Below are 25239 nucleotides of genomic sequence, written 5' to 3'. Positions count from 1 at the left end.
CTGTTCAGCTCCCACTTATGAGTGAGAACATGCGTTGTTTGGTTTTCTGTTCCTGTGTTAGTTTGCAGAGAATTATGGTTTCCAGCTTCATCCATGTCTCCACAAAGGACATGAACTAATCTTTTTTATGGCTGCCTAGTATTCCATGGTACATATATGCCATATTTTCTTTATCCAGTCAATTATTGATGGGCATTTGGGTTGGTTCCAACTCTTTGCTATTGTAAATAGTGCTGCAATAAACATACATGTGCATGTATACCTATGTAACAAACCTGTACGTTCTGCACATGTATCCCAGAAGTTAAAGTAAAATAAAAAAAAAAAGAAAAGGCAATTAGAACAAAAAAAAAAAACAAAGAAAGAAAGAGGTTTAGTAGGCTTACAGTTCCATGTGGCTAGGGAGGCCTCATAATCATGGTGGAAGGTGAAAGGTACTTCTTACATGGCTGCGGCAAGAGCGAGCTTGTTTAAGAGAACTCCCCCTTATAGAACCATCAGATCTCATGAGACTTATTCGCTATCATGAGAATAGTACAGGAACGACCTGCCCCTATGATTTAATTGCCTCCCACTGGGCCCCTCCCACGACACATGGAAATTATGGGACTTACAATTCAAGATGAGATTTGGGTGGGGACAGAGCCAAACCATATCAATATATATTCTGATACATGCTACGACATGGGTGAACCTTGAGGATATTGTGCTAAGTGAAATAAGCCAGTCACAAAAAGACAAATACTGCATGATTCCACTTGTTTGAGGTATCTAGGGTAGATAAGCTTATAGAAACAGAAATTAGAATTGTGGCTGCTAGGGACTCAGAAGAAAGAAATGGGGAATTGTTCAATGAATAGAGTTTCAGTTTTGGAAGATAAAAAGGTTCTGGAAATTGCTTAATAATGTGAATATACTTTACTAACTGTACACTTAACATGGTTGAGAAGGTAAATATGTTATGTGTATATTTACCACAATTAAAAAAATGTTAAATAGAAAGGAAAAAATAGGTCAAGAGTACATCATGCAGGGCAGAGTGCTTTAGCCAGCATCTCTTTGGGGCTGAGGTTTCTTCTTATATAGTTCAGCTTTGTTTAACTCTTAGGGATTTATGCATTTTCAGCTCAACACTCATGCCACCAATGCTAATTGGGCCTTGACCTTATAATACTGCCATCTTGCCAGTTTTGTTAACGGAGATGCTGCATCTCTTAAAAGGCACTGGCCTGTTGCTTGTAGGGCTGGGGTCCTGCCTTGCTCTTGCAGTTCCTTTTCTTCTTTCACTTTATCCTTGTGTAGCGGTGGAGTCTAACCTCGAGACCCTGACTTCCTGCTCGTTGACTTTCCTAAAGATAACCCCTGCCTGCATTGATTTCCTGGACTATCTGTTCCAATTACAGTGACCAGCTGCCCTGGATTACTGGGGCTGTCCTGATTTTAGCTCTCCAAGTCCTGTATCCTGGGAAATACCTCAGTCCTGGGGCAGTTTAGGACAGTGGGTCACCCTCTCTGTTACCACCCTCTGTCAGTGTTTCCTCGGTGTTTGACCCTTCAAGTCCTGTCCAGGGGCCCTCAGTGGCAAGGGTGATCCTGGCCAGGGTGCCAACTACACAGCCTGGAGTACTAGGCTGTCCCCAGAGCATACCTAGAGCAACTGATACCGGACAGGGAGGATGAGGAAAAGCTAAGGATTTGGAAGGCATTGAAATTCAAAACTGGGAAGTCAAGAAGAGGAAACTGGGTGCTAAGAACTAACATTTAAGAACTGTGCTGATATTTTTATGTGAATGAACTCATTTAATCCTTGCAATCTTATAAATTAGAGACTATAATGATCACCATTTACAGGTGAGAAAACTGAGACAGAGAGGGAGAGAAGAGGTAATTGTTTATACTGGACTTCGAACTCAGACCATCTGATATTAACCCAGTGGCCCTGGGAGCTTGAGAACAGACTGACACCTGGTCCCACGCCTAGAAAACCTAATGTAGTTGGTTTAGGATATGGCCTGGGTATTGGGATTTTTATAAAATCCCCAGGTGATTTTACTGTGTTCCTAGGGTTTTCGAACCACCACAGTTTATAAACCTGGCTTTCTAATAGCTCCTCAATTCTACCTTCCATAAAGGTGAATGTTCAGAAGACAGGCAGAGCTGGGGAAGTCAGGAACTAAAGGTAGGGCTGGAAGCAATGAGAAAAAGTTCTCGAGTGGTTTCCGTGAATACAGCTGCATGCTGTTTCTTCCTTCTTTTGGCTACTGACCATGGGTAAATCAGACAGGTTTAGATATACCTGGTCAGGACAAATGCCACTGGACAGTCTGTTATCTCTTGACGTCTTTTCCAGTTGTTGTGTCCTACGTGCACATGAGGCCAGGTGTGCCTGACTTTGTACCTGCCCTTTGCATCTGGGCTAGATTAACATCAAGCCCTGGCCCCTTCCAGAATTCCTGTCTTCTAAAAGTTACCCTGCCTTAAGAAAAAGACCTTTCTCATCCAACTCCATGCCTTTACCCTGTGAAAAGAGCCAGAATCAGGACGTAGATTTTGAGGTTTTACTTGAGATTGGAAGAGTTTACCATGTCCTTGGAAAAATGTATTAGTTATTTATACATGCCTACATGAGTTATTTATAAGCCTGTGTACCATTCTTAAGTAGCTAATTCCTTTTGTTATTTATCCAGAGAACCTCTCCAAGGTACCAAGAAAGTAGAAACATCCACACTTTGGGTGGTTAACTCAACATTGACATTGATTTTTGAGACATTGACATTAACATTGATTTTTAGGCAAAATAATGGAAGCTACCAGGCCCCTAGTGCCACAGACTCTTCTCACAACCCTGGATTTGAGTACTGCCTGCAAACCAAATATTGTATAGTAGTCCTGGAACATGGCCTATCTATAATCAAGAAAACCAGGTGTTACAAAGGTCTAATTTCAGATACATTGACTAAGACTCCAATTCCTGTCAGTGGATGCAGGAGTTTCAAGAAACTTCATTCTTCTTTTGAGGTCAAACTTAAAAGAAGTTTGAAAATGCTATCAATTTCAGATTTCCAGTCACTTTGTTTCCTAAAAAGTTAGAGTTTGTTTTGATAATCCTTGTGGTACTGATAGAAATACAGGCATAGATTAATTTTTTTCTTTCTTGGTCCTTTTTGGCCAGGAGAAGATTTTTGAGACAGCTTGTTGGGATGGGGGTGGAGGTGGCTCTGGTCATAGGGCAGGGTGAAGCCCTGGGTGGTATTTGTGAGCCAGTATCAGCAACACTAGTACTGGCCATTAGTAAGTGAAATGTTAGCAAATCACAGTCACAGGCTAAATTCAGCCCACTGCCTATTTTTCCCCCAATAAAACAGTTTTATTGGAACACAGCCATGCCCATTCATTCACCTATTATCTCTGGTTGCTTTAGTTCCAAAATGGCAACGTTCACTCATTGTGACAAAGACCATATGACCTGCAAAGCCTAAAAAATATTTGCTATCTGGTCTAGAAAAAGTTTGTTAAACTCTGTAGTAAGCTATTCACAGAATCAGAAGAGAATTGGTTGAAAAATATTCAACATGTCTCTAACAACTTTTGGGAGTCAAGATCTAACTCAAAGAGGCCACCTGTTGGCTTGAATGTGGCACCCCTGCAATTTGGAGTCAGTTCCTCAAAGGCTAACTGCAGTAAGACACATGCTGGTCTCCAGTTAGCACTTAACAGTTTCAGTTTCAAAAACTCATTGTAAAAATAGGCTTATGTTTTTCGGAACTCAATGGAAATTATGAACTAGTATTTGGTACAATTCAGAATTTTGTGCTAGCAAAAAATTGCTCATTGGAGACCTCCTAGAAAATACTGGAGACCTCCTAGAAAATGTTTCCAGGACTGTTGTCTTTTTATTCAGCCTACAGGAATGCTTGACCCTTTCTTTCTCTTTCTTTCTTTTCTTTCTTTCTTTCTTTCTTTCTTTCTTTCTTTCTTTCTTTCTTTCTTTCTTTCTTCTTTCTTCCTTTCTTTTTCCTTCCTTCCTTCCTTCCTCCCTTTCTTTCTTCCTTTCTTTCTTCTTTGGAACTCTGTTGTCCCCTTGGGTCTCATTGTTCTCAGATTTTTTTTTTTAAAACTAGTGAGTCAGACCCCTGCTACAATGAGAAAAATGTTCAGTCTCACAGTCCCTTGCTACCGTGAGAGATGGCACTGAGGCACAAAGATGTCACTGGATGAACTAAATATAGTCCCAGCAATGCACTGGCTCCCAGGCCCATCCACTCTTTGTAGAGAAGGGCTGCCACATGTCACGAGCCTCCTCCTCTTTCTTTGCCCTGTGCTTTTTACATTGCTCTGAGGAATCTTTCCCCTCAGGGCAGGCCTGATGAAAGAAACATTCCTAAATTCTCTGAAGACATGCTAGACTCGGGAGCTGCATGAACCCTTTTCTGGAGGAAACTCACTGATTGTGGTGACCCAGCAGCATCGGGAGCCTCAAGAAGCTTAGTGTTAGAGCTTGTTTTCTTTCCTGTGTTTAACAAATTCGCTATGCATTTTGGTGGCCGCACTTAGCCCTGTGACACCACAGGGCGGAACTTTTCAATTTGCTTCTTGGTACCAATGAGTTGGGCAATGTAGTTTACAGGTTAAATGATGGGAATGGGCAGTTCTAACGACATAAAAAACATTGATGGCATAAAATCACGTGGGAGAGGGATGAAACAATTCTATATTTAAACCAAAAAAGGATTGTCCAGCTGACTTAAAATCTCCTCACTTGTGTGCGGCTGGTGTGCTTAGTCTTCTCAGTGGTTTCCATGAGAAGGTAGGATCCTGAGTTGATGACCCTTCTCCTTACTGACCCCCTTCTTCCTGGGAATGGAGCTTAGACCCCATCCTGCAGGAAGACAGCTGCCCCAGCAGAGGGAGGATGAAAATTACGGCTTTTCCTCTGACTCACTGTGCGACCATGGAAAATTCCTGATTACAAAACATGGAAGAGGCAAAGCTTTTCCCTTGAGAAACATCTCCTGTGTCTCCCACCCTTCTACTCACCCACATATCTCAAACTGTCTCCTTGGGCAGTATGGAGAGCTGGGACCTCTACAACTGTGAGAGGGGAGCAAGCTACAGACAGCTGGGGTGACTCACTTGGCTGGGAGCCTAGCCTTGGTCGTGGGTGACTGTGTTGGATAATGTAAGTCCAGCTGCTATGACAGATAAACCTTCAAATATTAGTGGCTCACACAATGGAAATTTCTTATGCATGCAAAAGTCCATTAGTGCTGGAGGGTGTGGTAGGCTGTGGGCTGTGGGGGATGGTACTTTCCTATGTGTAGTCTTTTTTTTTTTTTTTTCAGACAGGGTCTCGCTCTGTCCCCCAGGCTGGAGTATAGTGGCACAATCTTGGCTCACAACAGCCTATGCTTCCCAGGTTTAAGCGATCCTCGTTCCTCAGCCTACCGAGTAGCTGGAATTATAGGCATGAGCCACCATGCTCGGCCTCTGTATAGTCTTTTGAGGACCCAAGCTGAGAGATGTTGTGTCCTTTCAACAGGTGGTTTTCATGGATGCCCTTGGTCTAGATATCCAGCCGACACATAGAGGAAGAATGTAGAATCACACATTAGGTTTTTATGGTCCAGGTCCAGAAATGAAGCACAAAATTTCTGCTCAGATTCTAGTGCCAGATCTTAGGCACATGATCACTGCAAGAAAGGCTGGGATGTGTCGTCTAGCTGTGTGCCCAGGAGGAAAGGTAAAAGATTTTCATGCGTAAACTAGCTAGTCTCTGCCTCAGTGGCCAAAGTCCACTTCTCAGCCTGGCTGGTATTAATGTCAAGACCGTGGTAGGTCAAGCACAGGTGCTGGTCTTACAGGAATTGGGAGTCTTGAAGTCAGATAATGAGTTGTACCTGCTTCTAGGACAGTCTCTTTAGTTTGAAGAGGCCAGTGGCAGAGACATAGAGAATAGGGTTCAGTCTTCTGGGCATTACTTGGAAGAACCAGGCAGTGTTGCAGGAAAGTAAGGTCACAGCCAAATGATTTGGGCCAAAACAGGTTCCGATCCTGGGAGAAGCCAGAGTGATCTCAGCAACTCCAAGGCAGAAACTCAGTCATGATTCCTTGGCTAATAAAATCAACTGAGAGACAAGCTGTAGGCTGGGCTCTGGATAAGTGCTCAGGGACAAATGATCTGGATGTTATGTGTACAGTCAAATTCTAGGCCATACCACCTGATGGAGAGGAATCTCTGTGCTCTGCCAGACTTGGTGGAACTAACCTGGAGCTAAGCCTCCACTTTCTTCAACTGTTTGGGGTTGAGGAATGCAGAGTCATACACACCTGTTTTCTTTTTCCTTGAATCTGGTAGACATAGTGGTTGAGTCCCAAAGCCAGAAGTCAGAGAAATCTCGGGAACTTTGTGGCCTATTCCACCACAGAGCTAAACCTGTCTTCGTAATTCCATCACATTTGCTTGATGAGGTAACTTGGCAACCTGTGAGCCATGAGCCCCAGGTGAATCTGTAATTCTATGATTGTTAAGAAAGTGTGGCTCTACCAGTCCCCTGGCAGATCCCTGGAATTGCTCTGCATCTATAAGTAACATCTCCCTTAGGTGGGGCATTTCCCCACACAGGATGTGAAGATGCATTAGATTTGACCATCTCAGCTCAGTGAATCCAAGTAACCATAGATTTTTAGCAGATTTTCTTCCCTGTCATGGTGTCAGGGGCCCAGGGAGCAGGACTGATACAACTCAGTTTCCCTTCCCGGGGCAGGAGTGAGAGGAAGGGTCTAAAGCTGTGGGAACGGCAGTCAGCTGTCCCCTTCCCTTCAGCTTCAGGAAATATGAGGCCAGAAGAGGGAAAGTTCAGAAACTGTGCAGGCCCTCATGGCCCTGCAGAATTTCAGGCTCACTGCTAAATCTGGGAAAGACAAGAAGCAGGCAAAGTTGGATTATGTGGCTAAGAGCTTAGAGCCAGGGAAACTAGCATGAGGGGCTTCAAGTCTGCTAAAATTAGAATTTTCCTTTTAGATCTGTGCAGACTTTGTTCTTATTACAAAGTGGTGGACATTTTGGAACAACCAAGAAAATTTTATCTGCTCTTCACTTGCTACCAAAACTAGTAGTAAAACAATACCAACATTACTCATGCTGCTTTTCACCCTCAGATGCATCTGGGTCTTTAGTCCAGGAAAGAATCCCCTCCAAGGTGAGTGTGAGTGGACAAGGATGTAGAGGATGCCCCAGGCTTTTGGAGGAGTCTCTGTAGGATCAGGCCACCTGAACAGATGCCCTGAGTGCTCTGTTTATTACCTTTGTTCTTTTCAGTATCTGCATGGTGGGGCCCATAGTCTTTTTCCTCTCCGCAGAACAGTGAAAATTTCTCTGCCTTGCTCTGCCCAGGAGCAGGTAGGCCAGAAGTGCCAGAGAATTAACACTCACCATCTTCACCCCCTGTCCCGGCGCAGCCTTCAACCAACTTGCCACTTGGAAATAAATACTTGTTCTCTTGCCCCTTGGGTGGGATAATTCTGCAGCAGGTGCTGTTTCCCCAAGTTTTCCTACCAACATAACCTGACCATGGTAGCAGATTTAATAGTTACCTTATAGCTCCCTTCCCTTCCCTGTATTGCCTTCCTAGTTCCCAGCTGATGATACTCCCTATTCTTCTCAAATTAACTACTTGTGTGCCAATGAGATACCATCTCACACCAGTTAGAATGGCAATCTTTAAAAAGTCAGGAAACAACAGGTGCTGGAGAGGATGTGGAGAAATAGGAACACTTTTACACTGTTGGTGGGACCGTAAACTAGTTCAACCATTGTGGAAGTCAGTGTGGCAATTCCTCAGGGATCTAGAACTAGAAATACCATTTGACCCAGCCATCCCATTACTGGGTATATACCCAAAGGATTATAAAGCATGCTGCTATAAAGACACATGCACATGTATGTTTGTTGTGGCACTATTCACAATAGCAAAGACTTGGAACCAACCCAAGTGTCCAACAACGATAGACTGGATTAAGAAAATGTGGCACATATACACCACGGAATACTATGCAGCCATAAAAAATGATAAGTTCATGTCCTTTATAGGGACATGGATGAAACTGGAAAACATCATTCTCAGTAAACTATCGCAAGGACAAAAAACCAAACACCGCGTGTTCTCACTCATAGGTGGGAATTGAACAATGAGAACTCATGGACACAGGAAGGGGAACATCATACTCTGGGGACTGTTGTGGGTTGGGGGGAGGGGGGAGGGACAGCATTAGGAGATATATCTAATGCTAAATGACGACTTAATGGGTGCAGCAAACCAACACGGCCCATGGATACATATGTAACAAACCTGCACATTGTGCACATGTACCCTAAAACCTAAAGTATAATAATAATAATAAAAAAAACTACTTGTGTGCAAATCCTTGCCTTACGGTCTGCTTCTGTGACAAGGCTAACTAGGATGTCACTTTTCCAGAAAACAGCCTGGGCTGCATGAGGGAGTCATTCTGATACTTTAAACATAAGGTTTCCCCAGGCAAATGTTTTGGGATCATGATAACATTTACTCTCAACCTTCCTCCCAAGCTAATCTTGATAGACACATGGATATTTTCAGAAAATCAAATACCTCATGTTCTCACTTATATGTAGGAGCTAAATGATGAGAACACATGGACACATAAAGGGGAACAACACACACTGGGGCCTTTCGGAGGGTAGGGGGTGGGAGGAGGAAGAGGATCAGGAAAAATATACTAATGGGTACTAGGCTTAATACCTGGGTGATGAAATAACCTATAAAACAAACCTCCATGACACTAGTTTACCAATGTAACAAACCTGCAATTGTAACTGTGAACTTAAAATAAAAGTTAAAAAAAAAAGTTGCATTAAAACTTTCTTTTACTTTATTTGAGACCCAAAGAAAATTTATCTCCAAATAAATTGTGGTAGTGGTTTATACATTTTTAAAATATTACGTTTTACTAAGAAATACGCTTTACATTGCAACTCAGTATACATACTCTCGTAAACATGAGACGTCTTACTAAACTCATCTGATCACCCTTGCTCTCTGTGATCTATATGTTTATTTCGCCTCTCCTCTCTTTTCTTCTTTTCCATTCTATTCAGTTATATTTTTGTTAATAAATGAAAGCCAATTTCACAATTCTAGAATAGGTGCTATGATCAAAATGTTTATGTCCCCCTCAGATTCATATGTTGAACTCCTAACCCCCAAGGTGATGATATTAGGAGGTGGGGACTTTGTGAGAAGATTAGTCATGAGAGTAGAGCTCTCCCAAATGGGATTAGTGTCCTTATAAAAATGGCCTGAGAAAACTCTCTTGTACCCCTTTCTACCACATAAGGACACGGCAGAAAGACCACCTTCTATGAAGAGGCCCATCGCCAGCCACTGAATCTGCTGGTTCCTTGATGTTGGACTTTCCAGCCTCCAGGGCTGTGAGAAATGAAGGTCTGCTGTTTATAAGCCAACCAGCTTGTGATATTTTTGTTATAGTAGTTCAAACAGACTAAGACACTAGGTCAGCACTCACAGTTTGAGCAGCACTAGATGAAGGAGACACGTATTTCACAACAGGTCGGCAAAATAGGATTCTTAAGGAAAGAATGTTCAAAGAGGAGATTTGCAAAACTATTATTTGTTGTCCTTCACAGCTATCACTGCATAGGGCTGATAGCTATGCAGTGACCTTTGTTGTTAGAAACACAATTTATTATCATCCTCTGCTTCTAGAAGAAACAAAAAAATCAATACATTGCAGGTGCTAGGATGTTTAGGCTCTATGTGTGGATTTCTCCAGGTGTCCCCATTCCAGGGAGTAGAAACGCTGTGGGGTCAAATGGAGCAATGAGGTAACTAGAAGATGGGAGGATCTTAAAGGTTTGAAACAGCACTCCTGGGTTTGCACTTGCTGTTAAGAATGGCTCATGTATGTTTTGGCAGGCTGGGGAGACCAGGAGCAGGCTATGCATAAGCAGTGTGTGCACTACAATTTCACACATGTGTAGTTATCTGTAGCTGGCTCTGTGGGTTCACCAGAGGCTTATTTGTTTGGCAGACTTAGAGGAAAGACAATGAAGGAATACACTGGACTCTAAGGTTAAGCCCTATATCTGACAAAAGGCAAGAGTTTAAACCTCTCAGCCACTTAAAGGGAGAACTCTTCTGAAGAGAAAACAGTACTACTATATTTTCAAGTAAATTATTTCTTTTTTTTTTTTGAGACGGAGTCTCGCTCTGTCGCCCAGGCTGGAGTGCAGTGGCGCAATCTCGGCTCACTGCAAGCTCCGCCTTCCAGGTTCACGCCATTCTCCTGCCTCAGCCTCTCCGAGTAGCTGGGACTACAGGCGCCCGCCACCACGCCCGGCTAATTTTTTGTATTTTTAGTAGAGACGGGGTTTCACCGTGGTCTGGATCTCCTGACCTCGTGATCTGCCCGCCTCGGCCTCCCAAAGTGCTAGGATTACAAGCGTGAGCCACCGCGCCCAGCCTCAAGTAAGTTATTTCATATATTGTAACACTAATAGAGAAATGTGTGTTTGTGTTTTAGAGGACACCTTAGTGGTGCATAGTTAACTTCTGAAATAGTCGGCTAGAGAATTCATACTTAGGGATCCTCAGCTAGCATTTGAACGACCCAAATCAGCTGTCCTACTATAGCTTTATCTCCAATGAACACAAAAAAGCCTGTTAGTTAGCATAGGGGATGCTAAAATAAGTTTTCATGGGTGAAATGAGTGGTGATTAAGATATGTGAATACGCTGGAAATATTATGTAAGCAATTCATTCCTTCTGTAAACAACAGGGAGTAAGAATCTGGAGAGAGCTCCACAGCTTACCTTCTTCACAGGGCTGTTCTTGGACCAGGGCTTTATTCAATAGCTCAGCAGAGAATCCTGCGGCTCAACTTCTGATCAGAAGTTTAGCTGAACCTTTCACCAGAATACTGATACATCTGCCTTGAGTGGCCGTTTTGCGCGTTCTATTGCCTGGGATTTCATTGCGCTTATTGTGTCAGGTTAGCTAATTGATTTGAGTATTCGAACATGTGGCGTCGTTGGTCAAATGTGTTTTCAATATAACTCATCACCCAGTAATGAGATTGTCGGGGAGGCGGATTATCGTTCTCACCTGTTCCTAGCTGCTGGTGGTGATCAGTATCTGCTAGAGTAAACTAAAACTCGCGAACAGCCAAATTTGCTTAAGTCAGGTCCGTTCACTTGATCTGAGATAATTGCTTGAGGGTTAGTTAAGGAGAAACACTGGTTTTTGAACGCAGCTCTGTGAGTGTAACTGGACTTGTCTCCTACTCAGCCCTCACAGTTCTATGGGGGTTGGGGCTGTGACAAAGGGTGAGTCACAAAGTCACACAGACCTCCCTATGGTCTGTGTAAAAAATTTGGCGTGGAAGGCAGCCCTGCACAGTTATTAAGTGGGCAAGATGATTTTTCTTTCAAACGCAGGATGTGAGTAATATTACATTTCTTTCCTTTCTCTAAATAAATTTAATGTGCTCCAAGCCTCCAATCGGCCTCACTGGTGCAAAGGTCAAGCTTTGTCTGGATGGTTCTCCACTCGGTGCCGTGTGAATGCCCTGTTATTTGGTCCCCAAAGATCATAGCTGACATGCTCAGTGTTCAAAGCTGTACTATTCTTTAAGGATGGAGGCTCTGCTGGAGCTGCCATTGTGGTGCACTAGGGTCATTGCCAAGTCTAGGAGCCCAGTGCTCATGGTCCAGCCTCTTTAGGAACACTAGGTGGCTGTTTCTTGCTGAGATCCTATCATATCTTAGGGTGCTGCAAGGGATCAGAGCACAGGCTCCTAGTGCTGTGGAGCCCCCCTACTTTTGGTGTCTTATCAGTCTTGGATGTTCTCCAAATTACTTTGTGGTCTTGCTTTTTCCATTCCTCCTATTTCTGAAAGAATCCCATATAATCACTCTGCAGGAAGTGATTTAGAAACACGATGTGAACTCTTCTCCTTGGAGTGGTGGCTGGAAAAATAGCATGCCAACACTAGCTACAAACACAGTTCCTACAATGTAACCTACTTATGCTGACAGCCACATTCAGTGAGATAGGTGAGAGGAATCATTGTAGAATTGTCACCTGAAACTGCCCAGTAAGCGAGATGTGACCTTCTGAGATATGAAGTGGCAGAGAGAAAAAATGGAAATCTTCTTAGAGTAGAAGAAAATAATTTGCCTTTTGTGCAAAGAAACATATATTCAATTATTTGTTAATAACACAAGCACCATTACTATGATAATAGTTATTTAAAATAATTTGAAGTAACATTTTAATAATAATCTTTATTTGCTTAGCATTAGATATTTTCATGCCAGTTATCTCATTTGCTTTTGACAACATCCTGGTAAGGAGGCATGGCACATAGGATTTCCCAATTTTGCCACTAAGAAAAGTCAAGCACTTTGCATGTTAATTGAACCTCAAAGCCTATCAGTTAGTAGACAGCTGAGTGTAACTAGTACCCAAGTCCATTGCTTTTCCACTTGACTATTCTGCCCTAAGCAGTAAGATGTGGAGTGAAAATATGGCTTATGGATGACTTAATCTTAAGAGGTTACTTTGAAGTACATCTTTCAAATTAGCCATAGAAGACTTTCCTCGCAATATCCAATGAATGACCGAATTGCTTTTCCTGTAGACTACCTATTTAAACTCAACTTGGCCAAGTGCATATTGCATGCTTGCAGCACTCTGCAGCTGAGAGCAGTTTGGCGGGAAGTAGGTTTGTGGAGGGATTAGGTATGTGTAGTCATTCATTTGTTTATTCATTCATAAACATTCAAATAGCAACTACTGAAAGCCAAACATCAGCCTAGATTCCAGTGCTACTCTTTTTTTTTTTTTTTTTTTTGAGATGGGGTCTCACTCTGTTTCCCACACTGGAGTGCTGTGGTGCGATCGTGGCTCACTGTAGCTTCAACCTCCCAGACTCGGGTGATCGTCCACAGGCCTGTGCCATCACACCTGGATAATTTACTTGTATTTTTTTTGGTAGAAACTGGGTCTTTCTACATTGCCCAGGCTGGTCTTAAAATCTGGGGCTCAAGTGATCCTCCCATCTTGGTCTCCCAAAATGTTGGGATTATGGGTGTGAGCCACCACACTTGGCCTCCAGTGCTGCTCTGTCTGACATAGTAGCCATGAGCTACAAGGGGTGATTTTAATTGAAATTAAATCAGAAATGCATTTTTTCACCTCACTAGCCATATTTCAAGCACTCAATTGCTGCAAGTGGCCAGTGGCTCTTATTGAATAGTGTATACATAGATTCTTAAAGGAAGAACATTTCTTTAAGAACTTTCCTTTTCCTAGAACAGAAATAAAGCATTTCCCTTATTGCAGAAAGTTCTGTTAGATAGCAGAGCTGCAGAGTTACAAAGATACAGAAGGACTAGACTTGGTCCCTCCATTTTGAGAACTTACAATTATTGTATGCCTATGCAGAACTTAGAATACATCACAGAAATTCTATAACAGGGTATCAGTTTTAGTGTAGCAGATTTTTATTATGCCAGTCACTATGCTAAGCCCTATGGATACAATGAAAGCTAAAAATTGGTCTCTGAACCCCAGTAGTTTACAGTTCAATGGAGATAAGAAAAAAGTGCCTCAAGGCCTTAGGGACCAGAGTAATTCTGCCTGGGAAAGTTACAAGAGGAAAACACAGTTATACGTATTTCTTCTGTCTTCTCTACCAATGTACATGCCTTGTTTTTTTTGAACAACACAGAAAATACTTTAATAACTGTATCATGTAATAAGTAATTATTATAATTTTGCATTGACATTCTCAAAGCACTGGGCTCCCTTTGCTGTATTTTATAAATGAGCCTGAACCGTAGGGTGAGAACTGTGGCAACTTCTGAATTCAGCTGGCAACATTAATCATAGGGCAGGCAATTTGACCTCATGCCAGTGATGTTTCTCAGTGCAGCCTCACCCCCTACCATGGGTAAAGTGAAGGAGACATTTAAGTCTCCTAATGGTCCCACAGTTATAAGGGTGCCCAGCAGTGATCTTTTATTGAAACTTCTGGCAGCAGCTGTTTTGTATTGCTTCTACCTTTAGCATATTTCATTTAAATTGCAAAGATAATAAAATAGTTATGCTCTTTACAGTAAGATAACTCATTTAATTTGTGAGTAGTGGCTGTATATTAACTGTGTTTTTTGAAACTTCTATGAAAGGGACATCTATTTATTGACTGAATTATGGGAGTGGGGTTCTCTATTGCTATCTGGGGCTGGGGCCAAGGATTTAACCCTCAGGTTCCTTCCTTGCTGGCATTAATGTTACTGTATAGGCAGGAAGTTGCCCAGGAGTGAAAGCACAATGCTGCTGAGACAAAAGTCTATTTTAAGCTGGTTTATTTCCTCACTTGAGTGACCTTGGATATGTCTGCCTTCTCGCTGTGCCTCTGTCTTTGTCTCTACAATTGATTCAGATGCAGTATTTATTGTACTTGCAATATGGTTTGAAATTTTTGCAGTCTTAATTGTTAACAGGAGACCAGGCAGTCTAAGCTCTCAATTCGAATTTATTTCTTGTTCCACCAGTGGCTCATTAAGTGACCCTAATGGAGGGACCAGTATTCCTGGCACTTTATTCTTCCCATCTGTAAAATGGGGTTACGAGCATGCCTCCCTTCCTATCTCAGGGGAATACAAGAGCATACATATGTGGGAGAATTTGAGGGATTGGAATTTTATGAATATTTAGATTGTAAACAGACATGTTTGCTGGTCTGCCATCACAATCCTGTCTCAGATTAACTTCCTCTTCCTTTCACAGCCCCTTGACTGGGCAAACTTCAAACAAGGTGACTGAGCTCCCTTAGCTGCCACTGATTGGACCAGGATGGACAGCAAATGTAGGAGGAGTTAATCTGGATCTAGCCTGAGCCAGTCAGATGTCCCCTTTGAATCCATGCCTATAGAAATACAAAAAATGGAAGCCAGAGGATGATGAATCCTTGAAGCAATAGGTCAGGTAGATCTTGAAAATTTTTGACTCAATCCATATTGATGAACACAAGAATAATTCTGGTCTACAAAGAGAGGCAAGGGAAAGACTTGGGGTATATTAAGAAAAACAGGTAAGTGACCTTGGGCCACTAGAAAGAGTGACACAGGGTGATGGAATGAGTGGCTGCCTGAAACTTTCTAATGCATACAAGGTCTGGCTCTGTTTTAGGCATTCTTCACATTTTCATTTACACCACACTCTAATGAGGTAGGAAACGTTATACCTGCTCGTTTAGAGAATGCAGTCCAGCTATGGGACTTATCCAAGGTCACACAGCTGTTTTTAAGTTGGCTGAAGATTTGATTATAGATTTCTACTTCTAAGTTTAAAGTTTTTTCTGCTACACAATGGCCTATTATTTAAGGTTGAAGCTTGAAAGAGAAATAAGAAGATCTAAAGAAACTCTTCTAGTCCAATGAAGATACCGAAGGCTGATATTTTACTCGAATGTGACTGAGTAATATTTGACATCATCCCTGATATTTGTCCCAATGCCAGTAACCTCACCATTAAATTCATCTCTTCCTCTGGAATTTGAATGACACTACCACTTTTTTCCTACTCATCCCACTCAAGTAATTTTTCATTTCTGTTGGACCAAGAGTGGGAGAGTTTACAAGGCTATCATATATTTTAATTGGTATTTACTCATGGTTCTGATAGATATTTTCTGTGTTTGGTCATCTGCTCATCTGCTCTGTGAAGCCTGCATCTTCAAAAGTTATTATGAGAACACATTTTAGTGATAATTACAAAAGCAAGTACCAACATTTCATTTAAGATCTAAGTTGATATAAAGTATATGTTTATTTCATCAAGTCAATCAAAGGTTTTCAAATTTTCTTTGCGATAGAACTACTTAGTCAAACAAAATGTTATGCTGAAAATTAATATGAAAAGAAATTAAAACAGAACTTGTGTGTTTGAGGGAAAGTGGTAGACACCATTTCACTGACCCCTTTCCCTAGTCCACCTCTGTCATCTTAGGGGAGCTGGTCGATACCTTGGGATTCTATAAGACACAGTTTTAAAGCCACATATTAAACTGTACAATTGATTGTCAATTTTTATTTTACAAAAAGTTATTTTCTGAACAGAAAAAGAGCAAAATATTAATTTCATCTTGGAGTTGCCTTTGTAGGGGCTTCACTGAGCTTCTATGAAGACAAAGACCTTTGTCTTGCTTATCTTTTTAATCCATGCGATACCAAATAGTTGCTCCATAAATGCCTGTTGAAGGAATAACATGAACAAGTATTAACAGAAACTTAGACTAGAGAATACATTATTTGCATGGCTTTTAATCATTCACTCTTCTTTTTTTCCCATTGATGACAACCAATGCTATCATAATACTGTTAAATGGTGTCACACTTACGCACTTTCTCCCAAGCATGTAGTGAGTTTCTCTATAAAGAATAGCTTTGAAGCTAATAGTCATGGGTATTAAACTCATTGGGTGACCTGGAGTTGGTTATTTAACCATTCTAAGCTTCTATTTCTTGATCTCTAAAACAGAGCAATAGTATCTACTTGACCTAGATAATAACACATAGCACATAGGGCTGTTGTCAGTAATATTTGCAAAATGCTTAGCACATTGCCTTGTGTGTGGTATGTGCTCAATAAGTAAAGACTATTATTATTTAGCAGGCATTATGAAAGGCAACGAGGCAAACAACACAATCACTGTAAAAATGCAAAGTCACTCTGAAGCCAATTTATATTAATCAAAGTGCATATTGTGCTATGTACTTTACTGAGTGCTTACTTGTGTCATACAGTTAACAGAACTTTCTGTCTTAGAGTTGGCAGGTAATTAAATCTCACCTTTTCCAAGAGGTTGTGCAATATGATGGGGGATTTTAGAAACATCCTCTCAAAAGGATGTTGACTGGTGCCTGGGATAGTTATTATCTCATTAATGGATGGCATTATATTAATACAACTGAAGGAAAGGAGTAGATTTCTTTCTTGGCCATTTGTAGAGTGGCTCAAACTGGCAGCTGTTGCTTTTTTAAAAAAACGACTGCCTTTTTCCAGTTGCAAATACCCCATCCTTTATGCCAGTTTTCACATGCTTTTCAGTTGTGTTGTTAAAGTACTAGGCAAGTGTATAGTTTTATCTTTTTGACACGCAAATTACTCAACTTTCTATGGAATCAAATCTCTCATTCTAGTTGATTTTATTCACTTTCTCCCTGTCTAACTCTTCCCACTGCTCTCTCATCACAATAAAAAAATCCCTACTTCCTTACTTGCACCTTTCTTTTTTTCTTTTCTAGCTCTGTGGAAGTTTAAGTGACTCATTGCAGAGAATTGATGAAGTCAGCAGCTGCTGGAAAAACTTCTTTTTCCTTAATAGCTGTATCAACATGTGGTTGCTATTATTCGAGTAAGACAAATATGTATATCAAACATCCATGGTAGTCCTTGCTAAAAGTTTCATTAGAGACCCTCATGTTTTGACATTAAAAAAAGTTCAAATGGGTACCTTAGAGGATGTTTTGATGGAGAACAAAATCATGGAGAAATAAAGTCTAAAAAGAAAAACAAATGGCAAGCATGTTGTTAATAATGCTGTAATTTATTTCAGAGTGGGTTAGGTGATTTTCTTCATGGCATTACTAGTGGCACTGCAGAAATTTGGCACCTCATGCCTTCATAGTCTCCAGGATGGTCTGACCGTTCATCCAACAAATATTAATTGCTGTCATGGTAAAATCTCTGCCTCATGGAGTTTAAATCCTAAAAGTGATGAAAAACTAAACATTGTGAACAGCTAATTACTCAATATGATATCTACTGTGGAGGAAATAGGCAAGAGGCTAAGATAGAGATTAAGACAAAAGGACTTGCTTCACTTAGGGAAGACATGGGAGACCTCTCTGAGGGTTGACATTGAGGCTGAGACCTAAAGAATGAGAAGGAGGTAGCAAAGTAGAGAGAATGGTGTAAGATCATCTTGGTCAGAAGGAGCAGCTGTGCAAAGTCCTCTGACTTTGAGAGGGGCCATAGCACGTTCTTGGGACTGAAAGAACATCAGTGTGTCTGGAGCACAGATCATGAGGAGGTTGTGGTATGCAATTAGATTGGAGAGATAGGCAGGAGCTGAATCACGTAACTTTGTAGGCCTCGGTAAATAGATGTGATTTTATGAATGCATTTTACTGAATGCAGTGAGAAGATACTAGAGGATTTTAAGTTCTGTGTGTGTGTATGTGTGTCTACACCTGTGAAAATGTGTGTTGCTGTAGAGCAAAGTGGCCAAATGAGTTGAATGGGGTTAAGGGTGGAAACAGGTAGACTGCCTAAAGTAGACCAGGATTTAAATTATGGCTGCTCATCCTGAGGTTGTGGCAGTGGAATCGAGGCAGGGGTGCAAAAGCAAGATATATTTTGAAGAAGGAACTGACAGAATCTGGTAATGAATTGGCTATAGGTCTTGAGGAAAAAGAAAGGTCTATGGGGACTCCTAGGTTTTAAGCTTGGGTAGCTATGTGGATGATTGAACAATTAAACATGATGTAGAATACTTGGCAGGGTGGAGGAAGCATGAGTAGTACAGTTTGGAATAGCGTATGATAGAGATATCTATGAGACACCCACAGGAGATGAGAGAATCTGGAGAGAACATGCACAGAGAGACAAGAAGTGGGCTTAGGGTGGAGACTTGGGCTATTTCTTCATTTATGGGTTGGGTAGAGGACATCTGAGGAGTAAACGATCTCAAAAGCAGAATAACAAACTGGATGACAAACACCCCTGGGAGCAGATATATTAGAACAAAAGGACCAATAATTTATATCTTCTTAAATAAACATCCTAACTGAGAAAAAGAAATATATTAGCAACATGAAACAAGAAAACAAATTCCCCCCACAAAAAAAGCCGTGTAAAATATCAGGATAAAAGTGTAGATTTGAAGGAACCTAATAGGTGGGAAAAATAGTGACATAGATACAGCTAAAAAATGATGGAGTTGAAAGACCAGTTGGAAGAATGCTTCTAGAACGATAGAAAACGTAAAAGTTCATAGCCAGAGATAATAGAAGTACCAGGTTTTAGATACTTAGAGTCCCTGAAGGAAAAATTATAAAAATTAAAAGAGGAAAATATTTAAAGAAATATGGAGAACATTTTCAAAAGAAAGAACAGCTACAGACTGAAATGGTCTTTAGAGAAACATTTCATGGGAAATATATGTTAAAAATATTAAATAAATATATATTTAAAAAATTCACACACAGGTCCATTATATTGAGATTTAAGAATATCATAGGCAAAGAGAAAATGATAAATGACACAAATGACATGAGGGTTTTCAATAAACGCAGAATTCCAGAGGCAATGGAGTAATTTTTAAAAAATACTTAAGAAATTTGAAGGTAGAATTTTACAATTAATAAATTTGTCATTCAAACATGTGATGACAATAAAAATATTCTCAGGCATACAAGGCTTTACCATAAAAAGGACTCCCATTGAAAAGATGTTTTAACATAAGTGCTCAAAAAAGAAAGAAAGAGAAGAAAAAATATCAAGAAAAAAATGACTATAACCAAAATAACACAGAATTAACGCCCTGTATGGTGTCAATATGATTGGCAACCCTGGTGGGGTGATGGCCAAAAGTAATGAACATATACTAAAAATCTTGTCTAGTTAGAGCGTGTATATGCACAAACATATATATATATATAATATACCGTATATATATTAATTACTTTAAATAAGAAAGTATTAAAAATAAGCAAAAAATAGAATACTTGCAATAAAATGTAGGAAAGTAGAAGAAAAGAAAAATGTATCAACAATCACAATGGATATAAATAGACCCAATCTTCCAGTTAAAGAGTAGACTATCAGATTGGTTAAAAAACAAAATCCAACTCTGTGCTGTTTATAAAAGACTCACATAAAGCATAAGAACATGGGAACCTTATAGGCACACAGTCTAAGAGATACCATTCACATGACAGTCTCTCTAAATGGCATCCCCTAGAGCTGGGTAGTGTACTGCTGATATTGGTAGTGCATGACAGCCCTCAGAGTAAAAGATTGGACCTAAACACATTAGGAAAATGTTTATCTTTTATTTTATTTTATTTTTTTGAGATGGAATCTTGCGATATTGGCTCACTGCAACCTCTGCCTCCTGGGTTCAAGTGATTCTCTTGCCTCAGCTTTGCCAGTAGCTGGGATTACAGGTGCCCACCAGCACGTCCGGCTAATTTTTTAAGTTTTACTAGAGACAGGGTTTCACCATGTTGGCCAGGCTGGTCTCGAACTCCTGATCTCAGGTGATCCGCCTGCCTCGACCTCCCAAAGTGCTGGGATTACAGGCGTGAGCCACCATGCCCAGCCACGAAAATGCTTAAGTAAGCAGGTATGACTATGTAAGTTTTTAGCAAAATAAACTTTATGACAAAACAATAATTAAAGATAGGAAGACTCACTACCTAACCATAAAAGGTATGTAGAACCAACTCATCAGTAAGATAAAATATTTCTAAACAGGTATGCACTGAATAGAGTAGCTTGAAATGTATATAAAGCAAACAATTATAAATCCATTAGGAGGGACTGATAGTCTAGTCTTCTCATTTAAGAAATGGACTAGACAAAAAAGTCATCAAAATATTGAAAATCTGAACAACAAAACATAAGGCTGATACAATAGACATATATTGAATTCTGCATCTAAAAATTAGAGGATGCATATTCTTCTCAAGCATACATTAAATATTTATAAAAATTTATCATGGACCTGAACATAAAATGTCATAATACATTTCAAGAACAAGTATGTTTAGATCATATTTTTTCCCAAAATAGAGCTAGAAATTAAAACAAAAACTAATTTAAGAAATTTTATATATTTGGCAATTAAAAAACATAACATTTGTCAAAAGTCATTGAACTGTAGTTAGGAAATATGTATTTCACTTTAATGTTAATTATGCCTCAATATTAAGTCAATTGCATTTCTAAAGATAGTCAACAATTAGTAAATATGTTCTAAAATAGTCACTAGGCATAATAATTATCATACTTGGAATAGATAAATCATAAAACATGAAAAAACTCTACATAGAACATTATGAAACTTTACTGAAAATGCTTATAAAGAAACAAATGAAACTTTGCTTCCATGTTCAGAGCTAGGAAGCCTTGGTATCATACACATGCCAGTTTTCCAACTTGATCTAAAGATTCAATTCAATTCCAATTGATATTCCAAGTGAGTTTTTATTAGAAATGGATGAGACAATTTTAAGTTTTTCTGGAAAATTAAATGGCAAAAAAAAAAAACAAAAAAACCCCAAGGCCCTTAGAAAGTAAGGAGTAAAGAAAACAGGAAATTAAAACTTGTCTTACAAGATTTGGAGACTCATTTTAAAATGTTATATGAGTACAGGAAAAGCAAATTGACCAGTGGGCTAGAATAGAGAGTTCAGAAATCAATCCAAGTATGAATGGAACTTCAATAAATAACAGAGGTGGCATTATAGTTGAAAGGAGAAAGGAGGACATTTTCAATTAATGAAACTAGCATAAATGGTTGTCTCGTTCAGAAAAAAATGAAATTAGATTCCTACATCATGCAACACAAACAAATCAACTCCATGTAACTGGATTAAGGACTTAAATGTTAAAAGCAAATCTTTGATGTGATTGAACATATTGCAAAATATTTTTATGCTAGAAAAACCTAAGATATTTAAACTCTTAGACTACAATAATGCTAGTTAAAATACAATAAATATCTTACTGATCTTGGCAGGAAAATATCTCTTTGACATTATAAAAAGTACTAAAAATAAAAAATGGATAAATTTGAACACTAAAGTCAAAATACTTGTGTTCACTAACAGACATTTTAATAATGAAAGTGAAAATAAGGATACAAATTGAGAAAAATATTTGAAGCACATGTAAAAATAAAATGATAAACATTAAGAATCTGTAAGAATTCCTATGACTCAATGAAGAAAAATCCATGTTTTAAAAACCCTTGGTGAATGACATGTCATTTCACAGAAGAAGCCCACATGACCAAAAACCAGTGAAGAGACGCTTAACGTCATTGGTAATCAGAAAAGTATACATCAAGACTAAAATAAGATACTATTTCACACCCACTTGATTAACAAAATTGAAGAAGTTTGACAGTTCCAAATGCTGGTGGCAGTGTAAATTGCTATTATTACTTTGAAAAGCCATTGATCATATCTAGAAAAGCCGGGGGTGTATCATTTTTTAGTACTGAACAATTCAGTCCTAATGGTAATCCGTAGAGGAATTTATGCCCACAAACCCTCCCAGTGGACGTATAGAAGTATGATTATAGCAGCACCATTGGCATACCATGTCCCCCTCAAGAGGCAGCCAGATAAAAATGGATATGTTCCCACAACAGACAAATATATAGCACTGAAAATGAATGACTTAGAGCTATATTCAACAATATGAATGAATCTTAATATTAAGTGAAAAAAAAAATCAAATGCCAGAACGGTCCATTCTGCATGGTACTCCTTAGAAATATTTTAAAAAGAACTAAAACTAAGTAGGTTTTTTTTTCCCCCTGGGAGATTGTATTTAAAATATTTCTAATAGGCAAAAAGATAATAAATACAAAATTTAGGAGAATGGTTACCTCATATGGATGCAGGGGTACAGGTGGATGGGAAAGAGAAGGAACAAATGTGTAGTTGTGAGTTGTAGTTCTTTGATTTGGTGATGAATTCATAGGTGTTAATTAATGATCATTAAATAATAAAATAAATAGAATCAAATAGAAGAGAGCCCCACATGGACCAATGATGACATTGACTATTGAGCATGCCTATGCTTACATCTGGGTACCAGAAATAAAAATTGCTTAAAAAACCTGTTCAGCTGGGCGCCGTTGCATGTGCCTGTAGCTCCAGCTTCTCAGGAGGCTGAGGTGAGTGGATTGCTTGAACCTCTGTGTTCAAGACCAGATGGGGCAACTTATCAAGACTCAGGAAAAAAGAAGAAAAACCAAAAACCCCAAAACCTGTTTGGCTTAAAAGTATAATTATAGGTAGAGTAATTTAATAGTGTTTAGACAATGTATATAAATAATTCTTTTTTAAATTTTGGCTGTAAAAGAAAGGAGAAAAAACACTGATGGTTGGAGGAGATTATAAGGTTAAGGGAGGGAATGTGTTTTTTTTTTAATGATAAATTTATACGCGATGTTTAGAGGCTAATGAGAGCAATTCTGAACACAGGGAGAGATAGATAGTAAAAGAGTTAAACGAGATGACAAATGGAGCAAAGATCTTGTGAAAATAAGAAAGGATGAGATTCAGAGCACATGTGATGGGAATGGCTTTTGCTCAGAGTAGGGAATCATCCATTATAGTGGAAGGGAAAAATAAGATGAGAGCAAGCATCAGTAGGATTGGTGTGCATTGGGGAAGTGGAGAGAGTTTGCATTGATGGTGAGTTGGGTAATGCACAACATCTTGAGACATTCATTATTACTAAAGCAACTGGCAGATCTGAGAATGAATATGAAAGTCAAATAAATGAATGGAGAGTCCTAAAGAAAAAAATAGTTTTGAATCTTAATGGTAAAATGGTTCTATCGGTTACTTGAAAGAACCTAATCTGATTCCATGGAGATTATTTAATATTTGTCAAATAATATAAATATTAGAGTTTATTTCAAAAAGTGTGTTTCTTTCCATCATTAAAATCTCTGTCTTGGAGTCTGTACATCAACTTATCACTTAGTCATTTTATGGTCTTGAAAGTCACTAAACTATAATGTGACTGAATATACCCTATTATGAAACATTTTTTATGTCGTAAAAACTTACATGTAAATGCTTAAATAAAAGATTTTCTTAAATTTGTGAGAGCACTTTTAATTTTATATTTTAGACTCAAAATGTTTTAATTTGCATTTTAATTGGCTTCCATATTGTTGACCATTACTTGTTCTCAGTAGAGACACAACTTGCTTTCTGTTTTGTGGGATTCCCGCTAACTATATGATTTGGTGCCGTGATTTAGCTCCTAGATTCTGGAGCCAGACTCCATGGGTTCATAATCCTGACTTAGTTACTAGCTGTGTAACTCTGAGCGAGTTACTTGACTCTTCTGTGCCTCGATTTCTTACTCTGTAAAATTGGAATGATAATGATAATACATACCATATAGGGTTATTGCAAATATTACATAAACTAATACATTTATGAAGGATACAATTGACATGTGAAGTTGAATACAAGTTTTAACTATTACTTAACTTCTGCTAATGTTTACTCCAATTCTGCTCACATTACTTGCCTTCAGAGTGGATGAAATAATTCTGCAAGCCAGTGGGAACAGGAAGCTTCATGAAGAGGAGAAAGGCTTAGGGCTCGGAAACCGCACAGAGCAGGATAGATGAGTGTAAGGAGCAGAGCTTTGAGGACAGACACCCCTGGATTAGACAATAGCCCCAATACTTATTAGTGATGGTGAATGTGTGACTTTCTAAAACTCTTTAAACTTTATTTGTAAAATGGAGACATCAATATCTATTTTGAAATCTTGTATAAATTTGCAATAATGTCTGTAAAGTATCTGACAGGAGCTCAGAAATGACACAATTCTTTAAATCCACTCACACCCAAATTTTAAACAAAAAGTAGCAGTATATCCTACACACGATTTTTAAGTTTTACTATTTAAGTTAGTAACATGCTATGAACATATTTCCATGTCATTAAATATTCTATTCCATCCAATATTTAAAAGCTAACAGAAGTCTTTTAAATGCATATACCATAATTTATTTAACTAATTAGGTTGTTTTAATATTTATGTTGTTTCCAATGTATTATGCTCTTGACAATAAAATGATGATCATTTATGATGATGAACATTGGTATTGCCTCTATTATTTTTATTTAGTAAGAGGAATTGTGGGATATATCACGTGTACATTTAATTGTCTTCCAAATGGTTTATACCAGTTACCCTCACAGATGCAATAAATGAGTGTGCCCACTCACCTGCATCTTCACCAGCATGGACATTACTTTTGTTTACCGTCTCTGCAGACTTAGGTGAAAATGATGTCTCATTGCTTTAACTCTTACTACTTCTTTACTAATGAATATAAGT

General features: G+C 39.2%; 1 long non-coding RNA gene across 1 annotated transcript in view; it reads left to right on the top strand.

The window, feature by feature from the left end:
- LOC129484918 (uncharacterized) overlaps positions 1-24995 on the top strand; it is a 125369-nt gene extending 100374 nt beyond the window's left edge. The window contains exons 3-4 of the long non-coding RNA XR_008658563.1: positions 17373-17482; positions 24424-24995. This is a non-coding gene — a long non-coding RNA (uncharacterized lncRNA). The remainder of the gene's footprint in view (positions 1-17372; positions 17483-24423) is intronic.
- Positions 24996-25239: the final 244 nt, after the last annotated feature.

This window comes from Symphalangus syndactylus, chromosome 6, assembly GCF_028878055.3.
Source record: "Symphalangus syndactylus isolate Jambi chromosome 6, NHGRI_mSymSyn1-v2.1_pri, whole genome shotgun sequence".
Classification (NCBI taxonomy): Eukaryota; Metazoa; Chordata; class Mammalia; order Primates; family Hylobatidae; genus Symphalangus; species Symphalangus syndactylus.
This window is presented reverse-complemented; position numbering and strand designations above follow the sequence as displayed.